At 30.0% G+C, this 8,454-nt stretch overlaps 1 long non-coding RNA gene across 1 annotated transcript; it reads left to right on the top strand.

The window, feature by feature from the left end:
* Positions 1-3,253: 3,253 nt before the first annotated feature.
* On the top strand, positions 3,254-6,626 carry LOC145953119 (uncharacterized). Its single transcript, XR_014430671.1, has 2 exons — positions 3,254-4,024; positions 5,736-6,626. It is a non-coding gene; the product is annotated as an uncharacterized LOC145953119 (long non-coding RNA).
* The last annotated feature ends 1,828 nt before the right edge of the window (positions 6,627-8,454 follow it).

The following is an 8,454-nucleotide window of genomic DNA, read 5'->3' as shown; positions in this document are numbered from 1 at the left end:
AAGAAATTTATGATGATTATTACTATAATTTGTATTTTTACATAATTATTGATGATTGAAAACTAGTAGAAACTTATAAATGAAAATTTCTTACTATATCAATAAATAAAACATACTTTTCTTCATAAAGATAAGGAGACTTTCACAAAATATGTCTAACACTTTAATTTACTTGATAAATATGAAAAAAGAAGATTATTTTCTTTCTTTTAATTGTGAGATTTAAGATAATACTTGTCAATATAAGTGAAAGAATATTTTTCACATCATTGAAAATTAACTTGTTTTTAAACATCTACTTCCATCTACATTTATCTTTTTAAATTACTTCATTTTAATCTATTTTCTTAATTATAACAATATATAAATGAGATATATAGTTTTAGTCTCCAATTTTTAGTAGACAATTTTACCTCTTAATATTATAATAATCTTTTCTAATTACTTCATTTATTTAGTTTTATAAATGACCTTAAGTTCATTTTTTGGGGTTTCATTGGATAAATTTTCAAAAAACAATTTTCATTAAAAGATCTCATGAGTCCCCCTTTTTCCACATATCACACACTACCAAGAACTACATTAAGGGTTTAGGATTCTTAGCTTTGGAGTTTGGTTCAAGAATTTTCATTGAAAATCTTTGTTCAGGTGAAGGAGCAACAATTCTTTGATCACCAAGCACAAAAAACATGGTGCCACTACTCAATCCACACAAGCTACATTGGAGTGGAGTTTGGGGCTAACCACAGAGGACAAGAGTAGTTTTGTGAGACGACTCAAAACATTATTTTTCAAGTTATTCACAAGTTAGGTTAGTTTATTAAACCTAATTTGCATCCTTATTGAATTTTTACAATACAAGCCCATTTTTTTTTGTCCAATTTAATTAAATATACTATCAATTAATTAAATCTTATTTAATTCATTAACTATTAAATTAAATCCTATTTAATCTAAGATTTACTTCGAGTCTTTACTCAATTTGTGTGAGCTCGTAGATTCTCACTTAATTGACAATAATATTTAAATATCATGTCAAATATATTACTAAATATTATAGAGAGACATTGTCATCTATCAATTAGGGGTGACAAAATGGGCTATGCCCCACAGGCCTGTTAAAAATTTGCGGGTTGAATTAGTTATTCTAGCCTGCTAGCTTGCTTGGCCCAACAAGGCCAAATGATAGGTCGAGGTAAGTTGTCGTTGACCTGCCTATTTTATTTTTAATTTTATTTATTATTTTTAATGTAAATTTAATTAAGTCACTTCAGATTTGATTTATAATTTGTGATTTGTTGTGCATTTGATTTTTTTTACCATATGTAATTTGAGATTTGTTGTGTAATAAATCTATTAGAAGAGTCTTGAATATTATTATAATTACATATCTATTTTGTTTAGAGCTGTCAAAACGGGCCAGCCCGGCCCGTTTGGCCCGGCCTACCTCAACCCACTTTTTAAGTGGGCCAACCCAGCCCGGTCCACAAAATATATTATGCAAATTTTTCTAGCCCGGCCCGGCCCACCACGGGTTGGTGGGCTAAACGGGCCGCCCACCAACCCACCTGATTTAAAAAAAAATTATAATTTAAAATAAATTTCAATATAAAATAATATTTAATCTAAAGTAAAAATTATTAAACTAAGTATCATGGATACAACATTAAAATTAAATTAATAAGTGTGCAACTTTAAAAATTAAAACAAAAAATAAAAAATCTTTCATGAGAGTGATTATTCATCAATATTAAATTTTATTAGAGGTTTGGATAGATAAATTTATAGTAATTTCATATTGTTTAACATTGATTTTATCTTTATCTATAAAAAAATGATATCTTATTAAAATAATGCATATATAATAATAAATAGTTAAGTGAGTTGTTAGTGGATTGTTAGTGGGTTTAGGGGATGGGTTGGTAAGTGGGTCAGGTGGGCCGCCCGGCCCACCACGGGTTCAACCCGGGTAGGCCGGGTCGAAAGTGGGCCGGGTCACATTTTTTGACCCATCATAATTTTTTTCATTTTTTTGGCCCGGCCCGGCCCATTTTCAAGGTGGGCCGGGTTGACCCACGAGCTGGAGCCCACTTTGACAGCTCTAATTTTGTTATACAAAAAATTTAAGATTTGTTATACAACAAGTCAAATCAATTATAATTTGAGTTTTTATTATTATTTAGGTACACTAATTTATGATTTATATAGATCTTTTAGATATTGAGAAAAAAATATGTTACGCGAGTAACTCATAATAAGTTTGTAACTTTTTTCCTTTTTGTTTTTTGTTTTTAATTTTTTAATTTTTTATTTAATTTTTTGTTATTATTTTTTTTTGGGTTGGCTGTCAACTTGCCCTTAGGGAGGGTGGACTAAGGTGTCTAACTCATTTTTGTTTGATGGGTTGACTTGACTCGATCTGACCCATTTTTAGTGTATAAATGGTGAGTCGAGTTTAAATAGATTTGATTGATCAATTTTGTCATTTCTATTAAAAATGTATTATTATCACCTAATTAATAAAAAAAAATCGATAATCTAATTTCAGCCTTTTACAACCATAATTATTATAGAGTAATTTATTGTTTTCTATATATGCGAAAGATGACACATGAAGGTGTCCTAAGGTAGTGATTGTAATTTGTACTATAAAATAATAAAAACATAGATGCTTTCTAATATGAAGTATTAAAGTAAGTGTCTCATGGATGAGACACTCAAATGACCGAGAATAAGAGGTTTATAATTGAAAAAATATATATATAAAATATTTGAGGAGTCACGACGATACTACGCGTGCGATCAATGATAGTGACAACGTTGCATGTATGGTCACGATGACGACACTACTTGTGCGATTACAGTGATATTGCGCATGCAATTGCAGTGACGACATTGTGCATGCGACCATAGTGACAATACTGCTTGTATGATCACTATGACACTGTGTGCAGTGGCGGATCTTCATAGGGACAGGGGGGAGCCACGGCTCCCCCAAACTTTTCTAAATTTCTTTTATATATATATATATATATTAATATTATATTTATATATTATTATATCATTAATTATAATAAAACTAAAAAAATTAAGTTAAAAAAAGAGAAATTCTATTATTTTTTTAACTAATAAAAAAATTAATTTATAATTTTATATATATATGAAAATAATCTGGTACTCCTAAAATTTTTTTTCAAGTTCCGCCACTGACTGTGTGTGGTCACAATGACAATGCTGCGCATGCGATCATGATAACAACGCTGTGCATGCAACCACGATAATGATGCTACATGTAATGGTTCAACGAGGATGAGTTGAAAAAAAAAATATTTTACTAATTATATAAATTGTTTTTCTTTAGTCTCGTACATTATTTTTTTTTTATTAATATATTAAATAGATAAAACTAATAATTCATGGATAATTAGGTACTAGTGTATATATAACTCTTCCCTTCCGAGGTAAAGTATGAAGATAGTCTAATGGAATTATCATTAGGCATTACATGTGGATCACTCAACACACCCAAAATGCACAACTCTCTTGTTCGGTGGAAAGCTGCGGAACCAAGGTACTCAGAAGTCAGCACGTACACAACAAATATCAAATGTACGAGATTATCATAGTGAGATAAACCATAAAAAATTGTAAAGTATATAGGAAGCTTGTTTGAGATGACGGACGGAGATAAAGGAAGCTTGTTTAGGTTTAGGAAAGATGAAAATTGAATTTTGGTGATGGGAGCTTAGGTTGCAATTGGAGAGAGATTTTCAATCAGATGCATGGTTGGAATTTAAATGAAAGAGTTTATTTACTACAAGAGTGTGAAATGAAAGGGTAATTTTTTTTTTTTACAGTGTTAGTTTTGTAAAAGAATAACTGTAACAAGAGATGTTATAATTTTGACCTAGTCTTATGTCTCCTCTATATATATATATATATCTTAGTTATGTACGATGCATTATCAAATGCCCTAAAATGAAAACGGCGCCTTGTGGGAACTGATGATTGAAGTTCTGTTGAGGTTGGTTGCAGGTGGAGTCTGTTGTTCGTTTCTTATGTGTGTGAAAGTTATGGTTTTCTCTCATATCTGATGGAAGGGCTTGTTCTTGATATCCCCTTCTGTTCCTGAATTCAGATCCATAGACTTTAACTTTCTGCCTCCAAATCTCATGATTTTCGTATCCTAGTTTTTTATTTTTTTATTTTTAACTTTTGTCCTGTTTTGAAGTTTTTATCTGTGGAATCCATTCACAAGTGAGGGTACCTTGAAAATTGCTTAATCTATGGGGTTATGGGCTGTGGGGGAGAACATGAACAACCATTTTGTAGAAATATGAGAGAAAGCCATGACTTACTCACACATTTTGAAACAAAGTGGTTAGATTGTTGGAACAGATCGCAGATCTGGATTTACAAGGGACAACTGCTAGATCATGGATCCTATTTTAATGGTCCATATAGATCTGAGGGGGCTGTGTACAAAGTTTCTGTTTTCACTCTCTTGTCCATAAGGTTTTGATATTATTTTTGATACTTTTGCTATTTTCTTGTTGCTCATCTTATATTAAGAATAATGATTTTTTTTTTGTCTTGATATAAAGCAATCAAAAGTAACAGACAGAATGATAAAATTGGTGTTTTATCATTATATCATGTTTTATGATTATTCCATGTAACTGTGTCGGATTTAGATTCTCTAATTTTGATATATAAAAGTTATACTAACTTAATGCATTTAAATCGTTAGATTTTTAATAATAAATTAGATTATGACACGTGTGTAATATATATTTTGACTTAAATGTATATATGTCACAATCTGATTTATTATTATTAATCTAACGATTTAAATATAATAAGTTACCATAATTTTCCTTTCATAAAGTTAGAGGATCTATTTCTGACCGTGTTGTTGTTAGCAATTTATATCTCCCCTTTTTAACTATTTTTTATTTTTATTTTTATTTTTTTAAAATTTTTAATTAATTTATTTTTTTTACCTTAGCCTTAATAGTGATTTTGTTGCATTGCTTGATGTGAATCCGAATTTTAAATTGGCACAATCAGCTGATACCTGATAACACCATTGATATGAATCAGATACAATTGCGAGTTAACTAACAGTTTATGATCCCAAGTAGATAAAAGGGTTAACTCTATTACAAGCTTTTTTACTAGATAAACTTATTTAAACTCTTAAAGGCTCTGGAGTCAAGAAACAAGTAAGGAAGTTTGAAATCAAATGTAATTTTTACTTCATTGACTCCATAATGTAAATGTTTTATCATGACTCAAATGATTTAAAAAATAATTTCTTTTTGAAATATTTTCATTTTAGGAATTATGTTTTTATGAAATTATATAATTTATTAATTTGATCATTTATGTAGCTTAATCCTATTTAGTATTAATGTACTATACACTTTATTATTGTATTTTAATACTTTGCCTCTCTGCCCTACGATTTTTGAATCCTAGGTTTGTGTATAAGGTTTTACTTTTATCTTGTCATTGAAGTTTCTACCTGTGAAATCCATTCACAAGTGAGGGTACCTTGAGAATTGTTCAATCTATGGGCTATGGGGGATAACAAGAACAACCATTTTGTATAAAATATAAGAGAAAGCCATGACTTACATACACATTTGAAGCAAAGTGTGTGTGGAATTTTGGACTAAGACTATTGTCGTGTGTAAATATAATCTGCAAAAGTGATGATACTGTTGGAACAGATTGCAGATCTGGATTCTAATGGTCCATATAGATCTGCCGTGGCTGTTTACAAAGTCTCTGTTTTCACTCCCTTGTGATAGCGAGCAAGCTCAAGAAGAAGGTCCTATAGGTTGTGAAATATTTTCTTATACTTCTACTATTTTCTTGTTGCTCCTCTTATATTATATTATTAATGAATTATTCTGTCCTGGTATATTAAACCAGAATGATGAAATTGCTGTTTCATCATTATATTATGATTTATGATTATTCCATGGTTTATTGTTTGAAACTTATTTCTCCAGTTCTTCATTGGCTTTCTAGCTTAGCCTTAATGGTGATTTTACTGCATTGCTAGCATGATATGAGAGGACAAATTTTAAATTGGGACACAATCAGTTGATACCTGATGACGGCATTGATATGAACCAGAGAGTTACAATACAATTTTATCATTAATGTACAATGGTGATATTCAATTTAGTATATGCTACATGATAACATTTTGTGAAGTCAATATTATCAATCTTGGCTTCCATGCCAAATCAAAGGTGTTTATTTTTATATTCGTGTCAATATTTTATCAATATAAAATTACTTATTTACTCTGTATTGGCATTGATATGAATTTGCCAAGAAATGTACCATAGAGGCAGGAATTGGCTTATCTATTGTAGACTGAGAATGACCTCCTGTGCTGGCTACTATTGGTCTTTTGAATCTTTTATTTGTGGCTTCTCAAGACAGATTTGTAAAATTGCATGCATGCTTTGAGGCTGATGGATGATGATAGGATCAAAGCTTTCATCTCTCTCTTTTCTAATATGTAATGAGAATGCTAATTCGAATTGTTGATTATTAATCTTAAGATATCAAGCTATACAATTTCTGAATGTTTGAGACTTTCTGAATCTTAAGATCGTTGAATGTTTTGAACGTGGTCTGTGATGTGACGGTTGATATGTGTTCCAAATTAGTATATTACTCTAAGGTGGTGCAGCCGAATGTGTTCCACTCACACCTATGAAAAATCTCAGCTTCTAGCAATCTTCCTTCATACAGCAACAGTCTTGTATTAATATGTGGGGTTGTTTGCCCCTTATCACATTGAAGTTTATGCCACTTATCTCTTCTTGAATCTTGTTCAGGAACCTCCAACATTGCTTGTAAAACTGTACAAGTTGAAATCAAATGTGATAGCTACCTAAAATTTAAGCTGACGTATCTACGACTAATAACAAGATATAGTTAAAAGAAAATACTTCATTTCATGATTCATTTCCATGGGCTAAGACTCATTAAATACAAACAAGTAAAATGGCTAGTACAGCACATCAAAATAGCCGTTGTGAATTAGAAGTTGTTAGTACAATTAATTCAACATTTATGCTTTTTAATGAAGAGTCAGGGTTCGATTTGTCTTTGAGGGGTTTATACTCCTAATTATATATATATGAAAAGAAATAGTTGTGGAGACAAAAAAGGCAAATCTAAAATTTAAATGTTAAAATATTTTTTTAGTCTTCATTGTTTTATTTATTTTACCTTTTACTTTCTATAGTTCAAAATAGATTTTTTTAATCTTCATACTTACATTTCAATCATTTTTTAGTGCTTATAGTTTAATATATATTTTTTAGTTTATATACTAGCAATTTTAAAATTCTTAGTCTTCATTGTTATTTTTTTTTAATAACATTGTCTATTTTGTATTGTTATGGTAGAAATCTTCAATTTTGAGGATGAGAAAATGGTATCTCAACAGTGAATGTTGCATGTGAGAGTAAAAGATAAGCATGAAATATTTGGAAACCTAATTTAGAATAATTTTAGCAAAATAAATTTGACATCAAACATATAAAATTGAATTAATATCTCTCACATCAATATCAAAGTGACGATGTTAAAAAAAAATGAAAGATAAAATCTAAAAGGATTAAAAAACTAAAAGTAAAAGATTTATTTTAAATTATAAAGACTAAATATGATTAAAAAAGATAAGTATAAAAAATAAAAAGATATATTTTAAATTATAATTACTAAAAGGCCAAGCAAGTGAAATTATAAAGATTAAAAAAATATTTTAACCAAATTTAAAATCATTCATCGGGATGGATTTCTTTGTTAAACGTTTGGGTTCAAAATTGTGGGGCCTATCAAAATGTTAGTTGTTTTGGTAAATCAACCCCTAGTGCCACATGGTTCTTTGGGAAAGAAATAAAGCAATGTTAGCAAATAGATGATGCCAACATGTCATGTACCAACATTGTGCTTCCTCTTGTCTAAGAAGCCTTCTTTGTTCTTGAGCTTGAAGAGCATTTACGAGCTCTGTCAAGCTTATCATGGAGAGATCCTTAGACTCTTTAAGTAAAGAAATCTTGGATTCAAACCTTTCAGGTAAGACAATCAAGACTTTTTCAACAATTCTGTTGTTTGAAAGTTTTTCTCCCAATAATTTGATTTAGTTTACAACTTTAATCAACTTGGTCATGAAATCTTTTATGTTTTCAGCCTCATTCATCTTCAAGGCTTCAAACTCTTTTTTAAGGTTAAGAACTTGCATTTGCTTGGTCCTTTTATTTCCAAAGAGCTCCTCTTGAAGCTTCTCCCAAACTTCCTTTGCTATATCTAAATTTGAAATTCTCATAAAAATATCATCATCCACAGTTGAATGCAAGATGGTAAGAGCCTTGGCTCTTTTGGCAACTTGCTCACTATGAAATTTCATTTGAGCAACAG

Source organism: Cajanus cajan, chromosome 11, assembly GCF_000230855.2.
Source record: "Cajanus cajan strain Asha chromosome 11, NIPB_CcT2T_4, whole genome shotgun sequence".
Classification (NCBI taxonomy): Eukaryota; Viridiplantae; Streptophyta; class Magnoliopsida; order Fabales; family Fabaceae; genus Cajanus; species Cajanus cajan.
This window is presented reverse-complemented; position numbering and strand designations above follow the sequence as displayed.